This window comes from Camelus dromedarius, chromosome 3, assembly GCF_036321535.1.
Source record: "Camelus dromedarius isolate mCamDro1 chromosome 3, mCamDro1.pat, whole genome shotgun sequence".
Lineage (NCBI taxonomy): Eukaryota > Metazoa > Chordata > Mammalia > Artiodactyla > Camelidae > Camelus > Camelus dromedarius.
In genome coordinates this window covers 21,104,793-21,123,746 of record NC_087438.1, presented here as the reverse complement: position 1 = coordinate 21,123,746, position 18,954 = coordinate 21,104,793, and positions in this window count along the sequence as shown.

The window sequence follows — 18,954 nt, the reverse complement described above, 5'->3', positions numbered from 1 at the left end:
TGGGTGAGCTGTGATATCCATCTTCTGCCCTTGGAGAGTAGTATTGCTCCTGATTCTGCAGACAGCAGACTCAGACCAAATCACTGGCTTTCTTGGTTCTCCAGCTTGCAGGCAACAGATCTTGGGACTAGGATCATTGGATGAGCCAATTTCTGTAATAAATCTCTTCCCATATACAATTGGTTCCCTTTCTCTGGAGAAACCTAATACAGAAGTGATACTATGTAATGGCCAAGGGCAGGTAGTAAAAAGTCGTAGAGTTTTCACCTATTTTCCCCCCTCAGAATGCTTCTAATTGGGACCAACCACCATATTCTGAGGGTATGTGTTTTGGACTGAGTCCCAGTTGAGATCTCCATTGGCATGTAGCATCAATCAATAGTTGTGCAAGTGTGCAAGTGTGCAAGTGATGGTCTTCGAGATGACATTAATCCCAGCCACCACCTAACTGCAACTGTATGAGAGACCTCCAGGGAGAGTTGCTTAGTCAAGCCTTAGAACTGTGAAGGACAAAATTTAATTATTTTTGTTGTTTTAAAATATTAAGTTATGGTTATATTTATAATTCAACAACAGATAACTAACACTCTCTCAGGTTCTGTTCTTTCTGGCTTTTCTTCCCTTAGTTTCTAGCTGTTCTGTTTACCCTAAACCCTGCTAACTAGTTCTTCAAGTTAGGAAAACTGCAGGTTTCTATGCAGTTTTAGCTGCTCTCCATGGTGCCCACTGCAGCCTGCTTTCATGTCAGAAGCCATGACCCATCAAGTGTTATTCCTGTCTTTCAAGTGTAAAACCTTCTCCAGACTCTGCCTATGTTTTGTTCATTTTCCAGTAGCTTCAGGTAGTTGTTTTGGTTGTGGTTTTATTTAGAATTCATAGTTGTTGCCCATGTCCAAGACAAGTATCTATGTCATTGCCAGAAGTAGAGCCACCAATCTCAATGATTTCTGAACACACTTATTTGTCAACTATTTTAGGTTATTTTAAATATACAAAGAAGTATATCTTCTAATATACCTTACACATATATAGCCTCCATTTCACTTTATCAAGTCTTAACAGGTTTATTAAGTCCAAATTGTGTTGACATACTTACTTCAGATTTTCTTTATTTATTCTTAAGAAATTATCAAGGAGACATTTGAATCTGTGTACCCCCATCTCTGACCTGACTTGCATTTCTAGCATAAATCCTATATAGTACATTTAGAATGATACAGTGTTAGATTAAAACTGTTAGTATTCTATTAGGAATTATTCATTAATATTTATAAATGAGAAAAACTTTTAATTTTACCTGTGTGTATGTATAACTAATTAGGTTGTTACAAAACAGATGGTAGATTTAAAATGAATTAAATGGTTTCCATTTTTTTCTGAAAATTATCTCTTTACAAAGATTTAAGTAAATACTAATTAATTTTTCCTGAGAGAGCTAATAGAACATGACTTAGAATCTGCTTTGGTTAGGTGCTACTTTAGTTGGTACATTAAATTTCCATTTCAACTGTTTTCTATCCATTTTTGTATATTGCTGTTTGTTTAAAATATGGATATCTTATCCACAGATTATTTTTAAATGTTTTCTTTATTTACTAAGTATTTGTTGAGTCTCTAGTTTTTTCTTTTATTATTTATTTTTCCACTTTGATCAGATATTAGCTCTAAATTATATTAATCTTTTAAAATTCATTGAGATTTGTTTCAGCACTCTGCATGTGTTCTAGCTTGATGAATGTCCCATGTGCCTTTGAAAAGAGTATGCATTCTCTTCTTGTTGGTTGTTGAGTGGAGTTTCCTATAAATATCAAAATGTTAAGCTTTTTGATAGTGTTTTCCAAGTCCTTTACATTCATATTGATTTTTGTGAGTAATTTTTGTATCAATGAGATAATGAGACTAGTGAGTGTTGACATCTCCAAGTATTAATTTTGTTTATTTCTCCTTTCACTTCTTTGAGTTTTTGCTTCTGTGAATTTAGAAGCTCAGTTATTGGAGACATATATATTTAGGACTGTTATAGTTGCTTGCTGAATTGACCCTTCTATTATTGTGAAGTGTCCTCTTTATCACTGGTAATAACATTTTCTTGTGACATCTATTTTGAACGATACTATATAGCCACTTTAGATTTCTTCTATGTAGTGTTTGTGTGGTATAAATTTTCCATTATTCATTTTTAACCTATGCTCTTTTTATACAAACACTGGTTTCTTATAGACAGCATATAGTTAATTCTTACTTTTTAATTCAAAGAGCCAATATATACTTTTAAATAAGAATTTTTAGTCCATTTTAATCTAAAAAGATTATCAATATGGTTGTTTTGAACTCTGCCATTCCCAACATTTATTTTCCATTTGCTCTCCCTAGTGTCTCTTAGTTGTTTCTTCTTTTCTAGCCTATTTTGGGTTAGATATTTTGGAATAATTGAGTATTTTTTGATCAACAGTCTTCTTAATATTTTATCTTATCTCCAGTAAAGTTTACTAGCTATAGTGTTTTGATCATTGTAATTGTTTTTTTAGTAGTTCGTCTCATGTTTAAAATATGCATTTTTAACTTGTCATAGTATTCCTTCAAATACTATTATGCCAATTTATGTCTAATGTAAAAATCTTACATCAACATATTTCCATTTTATTCTTCCTTCCTTATGCTATTCATTTAATAGAAATTTAAGTTGTATACGTATTATAACTCCTATAATACACTGTTATTTTAAAACTTATTTTCAAAAGTAATTACCTTAAAAATTAAGTTAAATGATAATTTTCATTTACTTTCACATTTACTATTTATGATACTGTATTATATATATATATACCTTTATAAATATATATTTATGTTTTCTCCTATTATTTTTTTCTCTTGAACTTCTTTTAATATTTCTTGTAGTAAAGTCTGAAAGAAACAAATCCTCTTAGCTTTTGATTTTCTAAAAATTTTTATCCTCTTTATTTTAATTGAATATAAAACATATTCTATATCCACAAGAATAACAAATGTATTGTTGATTGACAAATTATTTCTTTCATCACTAAAGATAATGTCATCATTTCTTCTGGAGTGCATAGTTTCTTACAAGAAGATTGTGTTAATTTTTATGTTTGTAATTCTGTATATTCTGCTTATGTACTGCTGAATTTCTTTGCTACATAGATTTTTGAGGTTTTGATTATTCACCAAATTTAGAAAATATTTGATCTTTCTACCCTGGCCTTCCTTGACTTCCATTACATGCTACTGCCCCACAGGTTACTAAGACTTATCATTGTTTTTTTCTCTGTTTACAATCTATTTTGAATAATTTTAATAGTTTTTCTTCAAGTTTATTAATAATTTATTCTTCAGGGTCTGTTATGCTGTTAATCATACCCAGTAGATTCTTTACTTATGTACTTATTTATTTAATTTTTACTTATATATAATAGCTTTATTAAGTTATAATTTATATACAAAGAACTGCATATATTTAATGTGTAAAATTTGATGATTTTGGACATGCAAATACCTATGATACCATCACCACAATCTAGGTAATTGACATATCAAACTCCTCCCAGAGTTTCCTTCTTTCCCTTCCTTATTTTTGTTTTTGGGTTTTTTGGTGTGTGTATGTGGGGTAAGAACACTTAACATGAGATCTAGCTACACTCTTAACAAATTTTGAACCGCAGAATACTATAATGTTAATCATAGATATTATATTGTATGGCAGATTTATAGAACTTATTCATTCAGCATAACTAAAACTTCATAGCCACTGAATAGCAATACCCCATTTCCCTCAGTCCTCAGCCCCTGACAATCACTGTTGTAATATCTGCTTCTATGAGTCTGACTATTTTAAAATACCCTTGTAAGTGGAATCATGCAGTATTTGTCCTACTGTGCCTGACTTATTTCACTTAGGATGATGTCCTCCAGGTTTATCTATGTTGTCACAAATGGCAGGATTTCCACCTTTTTAAAAGGCTAAATGACATCTCCATTATATAAATATACCACATTTTACTTATATATTCATCAGTTAATGGATATTTAGATTGCTAAAGCTATAGTAATTAAAGCAGTATGACACTGGCATAAAGACAGACATGTAGACCACTGAAAAGAATATAGAGCCCAGAAATAAACCTGTGCATATATGATCAACTGATATTTTTGCCACACTCTCACAATGGAGAAAAGATAGTTTCTTCAACAAATGGAATTGGGAAAATTGAGTATCACATGCAAAAAAGTGGAATTGGACTTATATCAAACATAAAAATGAATGCAAAATGAATTAAAGACATAAACATAAGACCCGAAACTATAAAACTCCTAGAAGAAAACATAGAGGAAAATCTTGATATTGGTCTAGGCAATGGGTTTTGAATATGACACCCAAAGTACGGGCATCAAAAGCAAATAAGCAAGTGAGACTACACCAAATGAAAAATAATTTTTCATTTTAGATAGTGAATTTGGATCATTTTTTATATCTTCCCTTTCCCTCTTCTTATCTTCAGGTATTTCTTTAAAATCTTGATTTTACTTTTAACATCTGTTTTATTGTATTTGTCTGCTTATTCTACCTTCTCTATCATTTTAGGATTTCTTTCTCTTCTACTGGTTATTTTTCACATTTAACTAAGTCTTAGCATATCTAGTAACTTATTGGTGTTGAATGTGAACCACTTAGACTTTCTTTAATACGTGTTTGGCTCCTTTTTCTGGTTGGAGTTGAGTTACTTTCAGTTCTGTATGATCATCATACAGCTTAATTTAACATTTCATTAAGATTGCCTAAAATAGCACTGACTCTCTGAGTAATTTATCTCTTTACTTAGATACGACCCTTCTGGAGTTTCAAGTAAATGTTGAATTTGATTACTGAAGACTCTCTGATCTGGGGTGGATAGAAATGATTCCCAGCCCTTTGTGACCCCTGGAACATTTCGGCTCCTAGCTAGTCAGTCACGCTATAGAATCACTTTATGATGTTTGACCCTATGCACGAATAACTTAGTATTCAATAAAGATTCAAGGGAATACAAGCTTTTGAAGCTCTCTTCTTGACTATTTTCTTCTCTTTAGGATCCTATTTCAACACCTCCAGCCATATCCGTGAACTTTGATCTGTCTCTCCCTAACTGAGTTAGACTGGTACACTTTATTGATCTTCTTGGGCTCAGTATCACAGCCTTGTGATCCCTGTTGTCCATGGTCTGAAAACAGCTAAGTGTATTTTGTCCAGTTTTCTAGATGGTTAAGATAGGAGGCCAAATTCAGTTCCTCTGACTCCATCATTGCCAAAATGGGAAGGAGAAAAGGTAAACAGACCTATTTATTCTACTCACAATTAAGTAATCTTAGTCTTTCCAGTTTCAAAATATAAAACCCGTGAATATAACAAATGATCATGATAAATTTCAGGAAATAAAATAATGTTATATGTTCTTGACATCAAACAACCCAATTTAAAATTAGGATATCTGTGAATCTGAGTATTTCATCTACTAGATAAATACAAGCATGTCAGTGCAAACATATGCTTTTATTCTGTGAAATTTATGTTTTATTCTGTTATTTCTAAGGATGCAAGTCAACCTCAGGCTATTTAGAAAAATGTTCAGTGAGATGCAACAAAAGTTTTCATTTCTTCCATCTGATAGTTTTAGAGAATTGCATACATCAACTGGCAATTTTCTTATTGTATAAACACGATCGAATTATTTAAAAAAGCAGCAAAATTAAATAAAATATATTTCCTTAAAAGATTCACTTGAGAAATCAACAATTTAAAATTTTTATCTGTCAAATAAGATACAGAATATCATACCCTTTAGAAAACTCTTGTGCCTATAAAGTAATTAACTGTGAGGTTTAAAACAATATTGACCACATAAAATTAATTTGCCCATTAACATACAAGTGTAATTACTTTTATGTTGTTCTAAGAGAGCACGTTTTCAAACATCTAAACTGTACTCTAGTCACTGAATAATAAAGATAGGCTAATTTAGATAGGTTAATTTTTCTTCATTAATACATAATTGTGATATTTAAAGACCTGCTACTGAGCTGTTTCAGATATCTATCAACTTGGGGAGAAAATGCTAAAACCTCACATGTTAATGACATATTTGTATTACACTAAATAAATCTAATCTTTTTAAAAGAACTGTCAAATGTTTAAAGAGAAATACTTGATATGAATTTAAGTCAATTATATGATTCCAATATCCATTTGATGATTAAGAAAAATACAATTTTAGCACTTACTTTATTAAATGATCTAATCATTTTTATTGTATTAGAAGCACAGGACCTTTAACTGTCTTTCCCTCCTCACTTCTCCAGACTTTTATTAGTAATTTAGTATTCCCTTTCACACTTTGTCTTTCATTGAACCATCTGGTCTCACTCCTTTCACACTCCCCCAATCTTCTAAGAAATATACCCTACTGCTCAATCATGCTTGAGCCTTCTGGTAAAGAACTGTTATTTTAATTAGGAAGTATTCTATTAGAAACAATAACCTTCAACTCTTTTGATTTGAATAATAGATTTTAAAAAAATTAACATAGTTGTTGTTGGTCCCTTGGTAGACTGATGTTATGGTTGACTGACTCATCATTTCTGCCTACTATCTGCCTACTATCACCTGTTTACTTTTATTCCACATTGATGAACGTTGGCTACAGCATTTTCAAGTATAACACATGCAAGGCCCTTCACTTTCTTGGATCTCTTTTGAGGAGATGGAAAACTTTTCCTAAAAGCACCGAGAAATTCTTGCTATCTGTGTCAAGACTTGGTTTACAAGTCCATTGCTAATTCTAGTTCTGTTGTCCAGGCTTGAATTATGGTTATTGGATCCAATCAATCACTGGAGATGAACTGGATACTATGAAAACTTCTGTGGCTATCACTCTGTCCATCATTAAGTGAAAGGGCATGAAAAGTGAAAATCTATAGAATTTAATTTAGGAGAATTAAAATCATACATGCTCTAGTGGTTGTAGGGGTGGTGGGGAGAGGGAATGTGTCTGTGTAGGGGGGAGATGGGGAACGGGGAGAAAACTGTCATCGTATTTTGACTTGACTGTTGACTAGATTAATTTTGTAATTTGGAAGAAGAGAAGAATATTATTGGGCAGTTATGGTACAGGAGAGCAGAAAAAGTATAGAAATAAAATTGTAAGAAGTTTGGTTGTGGTTTGTATTTGGCTGTTGCTTATACTTGGAATAAATATTTCTGTGGTATTCTAGAGACACTTTTAAAAACTACCCTAAAATTTTGTTGAGATGTTATTTTGTTGAGGTGAGTCTCAACAAAACATGCTTTTAATTTGTTTGTCATCCAAAGTTGCTTTTTCTTTAAATAGTAATGATTAGTAAAGAAAATGAAAAAAATAATTAATAAGTTAATCACATCTGCGAAAGTTTTCTACTTCATATTAAAGGCAAGTCTTTAAAATATTTATTTGCTACAATTTTATATTCCTGAGTTTGTGAATTAAAATGATATAAAAGAAAATTTGTACAGCAGCTTTAGGAAGTATGACATTTTGCCACTGGATGCATCATTAATGTCTATGACTCAAAGTAAGAAAGTAAAATTATCTCATATGCCTAGAAGTTAAATTCCTGGGTCAGAGAGTAGATATGTGTTCAAGTTTATTAGAAACTGTCAAACAGTTTTCCCAAATAATTAAACAAATTTACATTTCCATCAGCAATGTAAGAGTTCCAGTTGTTCCCAATTCTCACCAACATCTGGTATCATCTCCTTTTTAGATTTTGGCCATACTGGTGCTCAATAATATTATCTCACTGTGTTTATCATTGCATATCTCAGATTTAATGATGTTGAAGAAGCATTTCATATACTCACAGATCATCGGGTACCTTCTTTTATGACATGCTTGTTTAAGAGTTTGTGCATTTTTTAATTAGATTATTTGTCTTCTTCTTACTGATTTTGCCTAATTAAAGATTGTGAAGACATTTTCCTAAGTTTACTACTAAAAACTTTACAGTTTGACCCTCACATTTCAGTCTCTGATCTGTTACACATTTTTATACATTATCCAAAGTAGATATAATGGTTCTTTTTTTCTATACATTTATTCGTAGTTTTCTTCAGCACCGTTTATGCAAAGCATTCCATACTCAACATTGAATATATGATTAAAGGTTACTAAACTTGTTTTTAAAAATATAGGTTAAGGTGGTGCATGACTTACAACAACAGAAGCTGAGATGAGCCAAATTTGGGGGTTTGCGGACAAAGGTTTAAAATAGCCATGCTCAATATATTCTAACACTTCAAGGAAAATATAATTGTGATAAATTATGTGAAGAATAATAGGTGAAAAGAGAAATTTAAGAAGTGCAAATCAAAATACGGGAAATGAAATGTTCCTAGAATGGTCTTAATTGCAGATTGATGACAGTGAAAATAGCTTCAGTAAAATTGAAGGCAGATCAACAGGTATTTTTCAATCTGAAGAATACTGAGTAAAAAGTATTTTTTAAAAAAGGACCAGGCAGTCAGTGAAGAATAATATCAAACAAAAGGACAACAGGGTAGAAAATATTTTTGAAGAAATAATGACCTTCCTTTACAAAATTAAATAAAGTACAAAAACATACAGAGCCATGAGTCTCAGCAAACTCAAATGAGCGTAAATACAAAAAAAAAGCAAGGGGGCATCACAGTCATATGCTAAAAGGCAGAGAAAATAGAGAATGCTGAATGCACAGAGAAAAGGAAATTTCCAGTCAGGGAAACATTGATAGACATGATATCTAAAAGTCTCATCATAAACAAGAGAGGCCAGAAGACAATGTATTAACATCTTTAAAGCAATGAACACCAATTTTATAAACTTTATCAATCCTGAATTTGATACCCAGTGAAAACTTATCCAGAAATGAATGCAAAATAGAGACAAGTTTAGATATACTTTTAAGTGACAGAATTACATTCTGTGGTAGGCAGAATTATGACTCCACACTCTAATCATGGGTATTTTGAAATGTTACCTTACAGGGAAAACGGGACTTTTGCTGATTTTAAAATCAGGAGATTATTTTGGATTAAATGGGTGCTCCCATGAAATCACATGAGCTTTTAAGAGTAGAAGAGGAAGGCAGAGGGGATATCAGAAGGATTCAAACAATAGAAGGATTCAATACCTGCCTGCTGCTTTAAAGATGAAAAGGGTCATGTGAATGGACCAGAGAGAGATCTCTTGTAGCTGAGAATGAAGGAGGGCATCAGTCTTGAGGGACTGGATTCTGCATGAATTTGGAAGTAGATATTTGTCTTGAACCTCCAGAGAAGAGCATAGCCTGGCTGACACCTGGAGATTGGCCTTGTTAGACTCTACAGAGAATCTAGACAAGCCTACTCGGCCTTCTGACCTCCAGAAATGAGAAAATAAATGAGTGTTGCTTGAAGCAACTAAGTTTGTGACAATTTGATACGGCAGCAATAGAAAATCAGTATAATGCCAAAGAGAACTGCATTACAAGGAATATTAAAAGTAGTTCTTCAAGCTGAAATAATATCTGATCTGAACCCAGATTTACAGAAAGTAACAAAGAGACCTAGAAATGGTGAATCTGTGGGAAAATACAGAGAAGGACTTTTAAGCTTTAATTTCTTTCAATGACAACGTACTGTTTAAATCAAAATTATAAATTGTATGTGGGGTTTATAAAGAATACATATGTAAAATACACTGTAAGTTACATTGAGAAAGTAGTAGAACATGTTATACCACTGCAAGAGGAATTCAGTCTCTTTTTATTTCTTCATTATTATAATTTGCAGGATTATATCTCCTTTTCTAGTTAATTTAAACATCTTTCCTTTTCTATTTATCTTTAGTGTTCAGTAGTTTTATGATGTTCCTCAGTTTGGCTTTATTTGTATTTAAGAAATGTTGGATTAGTAGAACATGTTGGAGGCAAATACGGATTTTTTCATCACTTTTGGAAAACTGCCATCTGTTACCTTAAGATACTGTGTAGTCTCATTCTCTCTTCCCTTTTTCTGAGATTTCAATTGTATACATTTATGGGAAATATTCTCCTCTTCCGTATTGTTTGTGCAAGATGTTCACTATGTTTTTAACCCTTTTATTCTCTTCATGCTTAAATCTGGTACTTTTCAATTCATCTATATTCAAGATTATTAAATTATTTTTTCAGCAGTGTTGACTCAAACCATTGAATGTTTAATCTATGTTTTTTTCAGTTTATGAATTAACTTTTTTATTATCCAATTTTTTATCTTTTAAAAAATTTTGTAAGCATGATCCTTTAAAGTCTGTGTCTGGCATCTTTAACTGGAGACCCAGAGCATTTTTAAAATAATTTTTGTTTCTATTTTCTTGGCTTTTAATCATTTTCCTTGTCTACTCTTATTTCTATGTGTGTTCCTTTTTTACCTGAGAAATTGTTTTGATAATTTGTGGCTTTTAATAAAATTTTACTCCAGAAAGGATGCAGTTGTTCTAATAGGTAGCCAGGCTGGTGGTTCAATCACTTTCACATCACCATACACAAATCAAGGATTTAGATCACTGGAAGTGAGGCTTCAGTTCCCAAATTTTACTTAAAGCCTGGGTATTTGCCAGGGACCATCCCCCTTGTTGGGCTCCAAACTTCAATATTTGTCCTATTGGTGAGTATACTGAAAGCTGTGTTCATCTTCTTGGTCTCTCAGTCATGCCATTGGAATAAGAATATGCCTTTAGTGTCCAGCAGCTCCATTCTGTACTCACCCCCATGCATTATCTCCTATAGATTGGGGCAGCATTCTCATAATTTTGAATACATGTACTATTTAAATGTATGTCAGACTCTTCTGGTTTTCAGTGAAACAAGTCACCTACCTGTTCTATTCCATCATTTCTGGAATGACCAATTGATATTTACATATACTTATATCTGCAAGATGTTATGATAGGCAAAATGTTGTTCCTAAAAATTTGAAACACACACATACCACACACACACCCCTAAATACTTCTAGTAACTTTGCAGACAGTACATCACATGGTTAGAAAAAACAGAGAAGTAAAATCCTTCCTTGCAATTATTAATGTGATGTAGAATAATGCAAAAAAAAAAAAACCAAAACAATGTGACCTGGATATGTAAACAGGATTTGATAATTAATTTTCACATAATCAAGCCACAGACATTACTAATATTTTTGTGATTCTGTATGTGGATGTATGGATAAGATGGCATATAGAATTAAATCATTGTTTAGTGAATTTTAGTTTTGTAGAAAACAAGTAGCATTGTAAACCATCTTAATCTTTAACTTAGTAACTTAATCTTTAACTTAACCATTATTATTTTTTTGCTGTTGGGGGAGGTAATTAGGTTTATTTGTTTATTTTTAAATGGAGTTACTGGGGATTGAACCCAGGACCTCGTGCATGCCAAGCATGCACTCCACCACTGAGCTATACCCTCCCCCTTTACCTTAGTTTTTGTCCGGTAAGATTACACTATTACATATAAACACATGCAATACATACTATGTAATAAGTCCATTGTATAAAAATAACTTGAAATATTGTTATATGTCATTTCATGAGTCTAATTTCCCCTTATTGAAATCTCACATCCTACGCCTATGACTTGAGAATTCATAATGCTACTTTCATAGCACAGACAAATACGCAAGTTCCAGGACATTATCAGTCCTTGAGAGCCCTGATGGGCGAAGGCCAAAGCAATGAGGCCATCATCTGTTCTAAGGCTATATGTGCTTTGTACAGTGGACTGCAGACTTAAGACCATTTGCAAAATGCTTTCATCTAATTCCTTCTCAAGAGGCAAAAACAGAAAGAAAAGAAAACAATTTGGCAGAGAAGTGAAATTTTAAATTTGTTCTATGAAAATTTATAGTGGGTTGTAGTTTATACAGAACGAAGATTGTTAGTACTAATTTTATGTTATTAATTCATAATGGATTTCCAAAGAAAGAGTAAAAAAGTAATGAGTATTTCTTGTCTTTTATGTTTATAATACTGCTTTATTTAAGAACCTAGTTTCCTATTTTCATGTAGTCAAATTCATCATTCTTTTCATTTCTGGCTTTGTCCTTTTACCACTGAAGATTATAAAAATATGCTCCTATATTTTAATGCCAAAATAGTTATCCAGTAGAGTTTATTGTTTATGTGCTGATAGATTATTTAGACCACTGTAAATGCGAAATGAAATTTTTTTTAACTAAACATAAATTCCATAGTTCTGTAATTCATAACCAATACATGTGGAGAAGCCACAAAACTTGTTTCCAATAATATCCAAAATTATTTCACACCCTGACAATGAAAGTACTAATGAAGTATACATATTTTCTTCATTTTAGAGGCATTCTTACTGGTTAACTGCAGAACATCTTATATCTTATTGTCGAAAGGCTGTTTTTTCTAACAGTCCTTGGAATGGATTCATTAAGAGTGGACCAGCTCTTGTATAAGGGAGACACGACTGATTACATTAACACGTGCCATTTCCTTATGAGACCACTGCAGTCACAAGGATATAAGCTAGGCAAAACAGAATTAATTTATTATCACATGGGAGAATAGAAAATACTCCCAGGAATTTTTAATTCATACAACTGAAAAATAATCTTATAAAAATGTTAATGCTAAGCTAGAGCAATACTGTTTGTCTACAGTTAACATTTAAAATTAAAAATATCTATTGATGCCAGTGTCATTGCAGTGGTTGTTTTTATGTAAGTACCGTGTGGTGTGTATTTACTGCAGCCTCTGTTAGGGACCTGTGTTTGCAGATATCTGACTGTGAGCACAATGATAGCAAATCATCTCCACACATTCAATGCAAACAAGATGCCAAGAAAAGAACTCTTGCATATGCAGTTCCACTCAGATTCAAAGGATTTAAATCTATTTACTTTTTCAGCTGTGATCTAACTGATAAATTCTAGGCAAATCTCTCAACTGTGATTTAACTGAATGATGAAACTTTTCTTGGTAGGAATCCATGATTTATGGAGCTTAGTAGCAAATAAAATTTCTTGGAAGTGTGAGAATTAATCATTTTGGTAGTTTTTTTTCTTTTGGGTTTAAAACTATGCACTTCTTTTCTCCCCCTAGGCAGCCTCGCCTTGCTACTTACTCATCACTCACTGCCATGTACAGGTGCCTCATGTCTTAAGCACCTTTCCCATCACTGGCCATAGAAATGGTAAACATTCAGTGATAGCGACTGAATGTGATTGTGAAAAAGCTGCCTGGAGTTAATATAGTGGGGGAGAAAAAAGCAGAAAATATATTCTCTTTCTGATCACTGGAGTATATCATTTTATGTTACTTTCTATTCTGAGGGACAGTTTTTCTATGGTGGAAGAAGCCCTTGTATTTTTTTAAGTCTAAAGGGAAGGAAATATGTCCTAGAACATAAGACTTCCATTTCTAGCTAGCAAGTGGTAGATTTAACAGATGTTTTCCTTTTAGGGAGTTTTGTATTTTCAGCAGAAGTCATTTTTAACATAGAGTAAATAATAAATCCTATATGTACTTTGGGTAACCAGAGTATGGGGCTTATTAAATGAGATGGACTGTGGGATGTCAGGAGAGCTCTGTGGTCAAAACGTTTCTTCTCTCAGGCTTAAGCTTCTTATTGGGCTAATGCTTTTAAAAATAAATAGTACACCTAAAGGTTGTCTAGAAATTATTAACTCTATTGCTGCCACTGCAAATTAAGAAATTATACGGATTAAGAAAGTTTAAAGAGAGTAAATATAGAAGCCAGCAGAATCAGAGCTAGCCAGTCATCCAGCCCATGCTCGGGCCTCATCCCACCAATTTTTGACAACTTCTTAGGTTTTTGATTAGGCCACTTGATCAATTTCTTTTTACGCTTTTCAATTAGTTTGAAAAATTAAATTAGTTTTTCAATTTATAACCAAATGTCATTGTCAGCTTTCACGCATTGCAGTAGTATTATAACTGATGCCTTATGATATAGTCTAGCAGATCGTTTTCCAGAATACCACCCCCTGAGAGTGAGCCTTTAGGAGATGAGTTTGATGTTGACAGGTGTGGCTAGTACTCAGTAATACCTATCTTTGGGTTATGGAGAGGTCTTGCCTTGAAGAGCCAGGCCAGAAAGTGGACCATATCCAAGAGAAAAGTAGGGGCCTCAGCCAGTGTTTGAAAAAGATTAAAAAAAAAAAAAAAAAAAAAAAACTCTGAAAGTAAAGAAAGAACACCAGGGCTAGCCCTACAAAATGGAATCAACATGGTCCATGCTTTCAGAGACTATCAGCATTGCTATTTTATGAAAACTCATATAATAAAATAGACTAAGTTAATAACAAAGTCATTCAGGAAATACTCTGCTTCGTTATAAAGTGAGACAAATACGTTAGAGAAAATACAACACGTTTACAAAGCAGAGGAAAGAAATGGCATAGTCAAATTCCCAAAGCAAGAGACATAACATTTTAAGGAACCAGTCCTTTGTGTCTTAGGGAAGGAGCATGGGGAAGAGCAGTGCCAGGATGGAAGTTCTGAGAGATCTGTAGGAGCAAGAGCACAAGGGAACCTCTGAACTAGGTTGGCGTATTAGTATTTTTTTCCTGAGTGCACTGGGGAGACATTGCCGTGATTTTAAACAGGATCACAAAAGGATCACTCTATGTGAAGTTGTAGAATACATGAGACAGGGACCAAGAAAGGTCAGAAAACCAGATAGGAGTCTGTGTAGCAGTCAAGGTGGGCTATGTTGGTCTGAAGAAAATACGACAGCAGGATAGAAAGATGTGGTTAGATTTAAGAAATACTAAAGTAGAAAAATTCATAGGAACCCATGTTTTGTTAGGAACAGATAAGGAGGGAGGCAGAGTGGAAATATAAATGATTTCCACGTTCTCATATTTCTGGCTTGAACGGTGGATAGTAGAACTATTCACTGAATAGGAACACAATGCAGGCTTTGGTTGGAGGTGAAATAATGATTTCTGTTGGAGACATGTTTGCTTGTAACCATCTTTAGACCATCCAAGTAGAGACGACAGGATGACACTCAATACTGTCTGCAGCTCTGTGCCCTCTTATGCTTGGGATTCATTAGGTTTGAGGGTTGTGATTAAAGCTGTCTGTATTAGTTTTCTATGTTGAATAGCAAAGTAGCAAAAACTCAGCAGCTTAAAAAAATGTCCATTTATTATATCACAGTTCTGTGGGTCAGAAGTCTGCACAGGGCTCAAATAGCTCTCACTCAGGGTCTCTATCAAATCTCTGTTACAAAGTCAAGATATTGGCCAGGGATATAATCATATCTGAGTCTCAAGGAGCTCCTCTAATCTCATTGGTTGTTGGCCTAATTTAGTTTCTGAAGGCGGTAGGACTCAGGTACCCACCATCTTCCCAGCTATCAAGTAGAGTTGCTCTCACTTCCGAGATGTAATCAGCCATTTCCTTCTACATGGCCCTCTCTGCACCAGGACAGTCTCTTTTTTCAAGGCCAGCAGGAGAGTTGGATAGATGGAGGTTAGGGAAGAAGCCTGAGAATATAACACTTAAGGAAGCTTGATAGTAAAAAGAATTAGCAAAAGAAACTGGGGACAAAGAGTACAATATGACAAAGGCAGATGTATGATCAGAACCTCTAGCTCTATGTTCTTAAGGTTGTTCATCAATCACTGTTATTGCCAAGACTTTGTGCCTCATTCTACTGCACATTCCTTAAAATATGTCCTCCTGTCACTAAATCATGACCAATATATGATTTGGTTATGAAATATTAATTTAACTGGTTATGACTTATAAATTAACTTTTAGAATTCAAAAAAGTATTACTATACTAATAACTTCAGTCTCTTCAGACCATGAGAAGCTTGGGGTCTTTGACAATTTACATCAAAGGCGTTCTGTAAGGGGAAGATATTTGACTGTGTGCTGGAAGTATATATGGTAACTTGAGCAATACACAAAAACTGAAAGGTACTGAAACCGTACTCATCATTTGTCATTTGTGGATCAGTTCCCCCAGGTGATATATATTGTTCTCTTATGTCATAAGAACTTCTATATTATATGCTGGTGAATATATTCAATCTCAGCTATTAGACAAAGATCCCAGAGATCACATTTCACTTCTTATTCACCTTTTGGGCCTATAAGCCACACAATGCCATGAAAATATTAAGTACATATATACTTGTTAAAAAAACAAATGAAGAAAAAAGAAAGTTGTTTTACTTGTTAGTAATATTTCTAACATATTCCTTGTATTAGTTTTTTTTTGTAAATTAACACCATACTTATTTAATTTTGGATAAAATAACATGGACATAAAAATGAGTTATTTTTTATAGAATGTTGCCAATGACAATATACGGACTCTTTAAAGTATAGGAGGAATTTTGAGGATGTCTGACAAAATTGGTCTCTGAGAAAAGACTTGACCTGAAAAAGTGTTCATGTAAGCCAGTGTCTGCTCAGTGCCACTTCACCTGGGAAAGAAAAGGTCCATTTAAACTGACAGATATTGATGCAATGACCCAAATTAGTAAAATAAGGCCAAATTTAAATCAGGTTAAGAAAAGATTTTTTTTTAATATAAAAAGGGCATCTGAGAAGTGAACAAAAAGAAATTTAAGCAATAGGAACCCAAATACAATTAAACATACATCTAAAGTTTCACAAGAAGCCAGAAACAAAGATTCCATTATGTATCTCCAGAGAACACAAAGTATCAGAAACAATGAAATGGAACTGTACTGGTAAATCTTTTGTGGAAAATCTATATCTCAAAGTCACAGAACCTAAATATCATATTATTTATAACTATATAAAACTTATTTTAAAAGGTTGTAAATTCTAAGCCAAATAAAATGAGATATATTAATTGTTTAAAGAGTCTTAAAAAGTTAACCAAATTCACTCAAATGTAATGTTTGAAGAATCTATTATTAATGATTGTGATACATTATTAATAATTTAAAAATTATATAATTCTTTTATTTAAATAATTACGTTAACCAGTAAAAATGATTAATGTTATACCTTCTGCTTCATATATGTGTGACTTACATATATTCAAATATATGAAGGATATAAATGTATTAAATATAACTCTGCTATGGCTCAAATAGCACATTGTACTGTTTCTGAAATTATTAATTTTATTCTAGGTAAGCTCTCTGATTCATGTGATTCTGATCTGAAACTTCTACATTCTCCAATATTAGCACCTAATAATGTGTAAAATTATTAATTAGTTTCTGCGACTGTTGCCTTTGATTTATCTATTTATTTTGTTTAGTACCAGAATTACTTATTTTTATTTCTTCTTATTATTACTACAGTAATTCTGCAGAAGTATTTCTTTGAAATGCCTACTTCAGTTTCACTGGTTCTCTTATCTCTGAATATCTTATTCCACACTGGTTAAAAGACCAGTTATTCCCTACTCTGTTTTCTGTATTTCGAATAATGTGTGGGGAAAAAATCGTGTTTGTATTTCTCTTTAAAGTATAATTTCTTATTTCTGAACAGTAGTATTTAAAATTAAAGCTACAAATTCTCACAGAGAGATGTTTTTGAATCCTGTAAGTTTCATCTTTCTTCATTGAAAAAGCAAATCTGGTGATGTTCATTCATTTTTTAAAAACTGAAGTTATGAATTCATCAGTGATTACACACATATGTACTTGAAGCAAGGATGTTGTTCAACTCTATTCACTAAACATAGCTGTTATACTCTGTTAATGACAACAGTATAAACGTTTCATCAATTTAGAAGTACTATCAATTTTCTTGAACAACTATGTAAAACAGAAACATGTTGCTTGTGATTCTGGAGGTTTTTGTCTTCCCCAGTAGTTAAGAAAATCTTTGACTTCAAAAATTAGTCCTAAGGCCAAGTCAAGGCCTGCTTCAATTGTTGTGACACTTCAACAGATTCTACATGCAATATAATCTACATAACCTATGCTTTTCATAATAGAAAAACTTGTATATAGTCTATGATATGTGTATACTGTACATTATAAAATGCTTATGAACAGTCATTGGTTTTTCTTAAGCAACACGTCAGATTCAGTCAGCTTATAAAAATTTTTTTTTGAATACGCTTAGAGAATCAATGATGACATCTTTATTTTAAGGCTATGAGCTATATTATTTGGTTAGGCACTACTCTATTACACTGCTGCATGTTGCACTCTAATGTAATTTTATTCATTTCTAAAGGCATAATAACTTTCACTAAATTTTAAGTAATTTCAAAGAAATTATAACACTATGTGTTCCTCTGCATCTTTTTAAAATAATAATGCGGCATTTCTCCATAGGTAATATTTCAGAAAGTCCAGTGATTACAAATATATTTACGGTAATTTAAAACAGTGATGACACTTTATCTTTGATGTTTACTTTTCTGTAATATTATATATGATGAATTTTATCTAAGAACACACTGGCATTTAGTTTTGCAGCTCTTTACTCATACTTTTTGTACAACTTCCTATAAAATATAGCACTTACTAATTAATACTACTGGTAAATGACTTTTATTGGTAATATCATACAAAACGTGCTCTAAAGTATTTATCTCCAGGTTAAAAGTTTGCAATTTGATGAAAATTCCTCTCAGACAAGAACTGCTTTTAGACTTTTCTCTCTACATTGACATGGCTGATGGCTGCATGTTAATAAAATTTTATGAAAAGTAGAAAAATAAACTTCTATAAATTCAGTGTAAGAAATAATCATAATAATCATGAAACATAACTGTTATATTTAGTAACACTGTAACATCTAGTAACATGATTGTTACATGTAACATTATAGCACATTTTCATCCTATAAATGCACTTGTAGAATTGTTTTAAAAGACAAATGCATGTTAGAACTTGGTTTCATGTGAACCCTGAAGACAGGA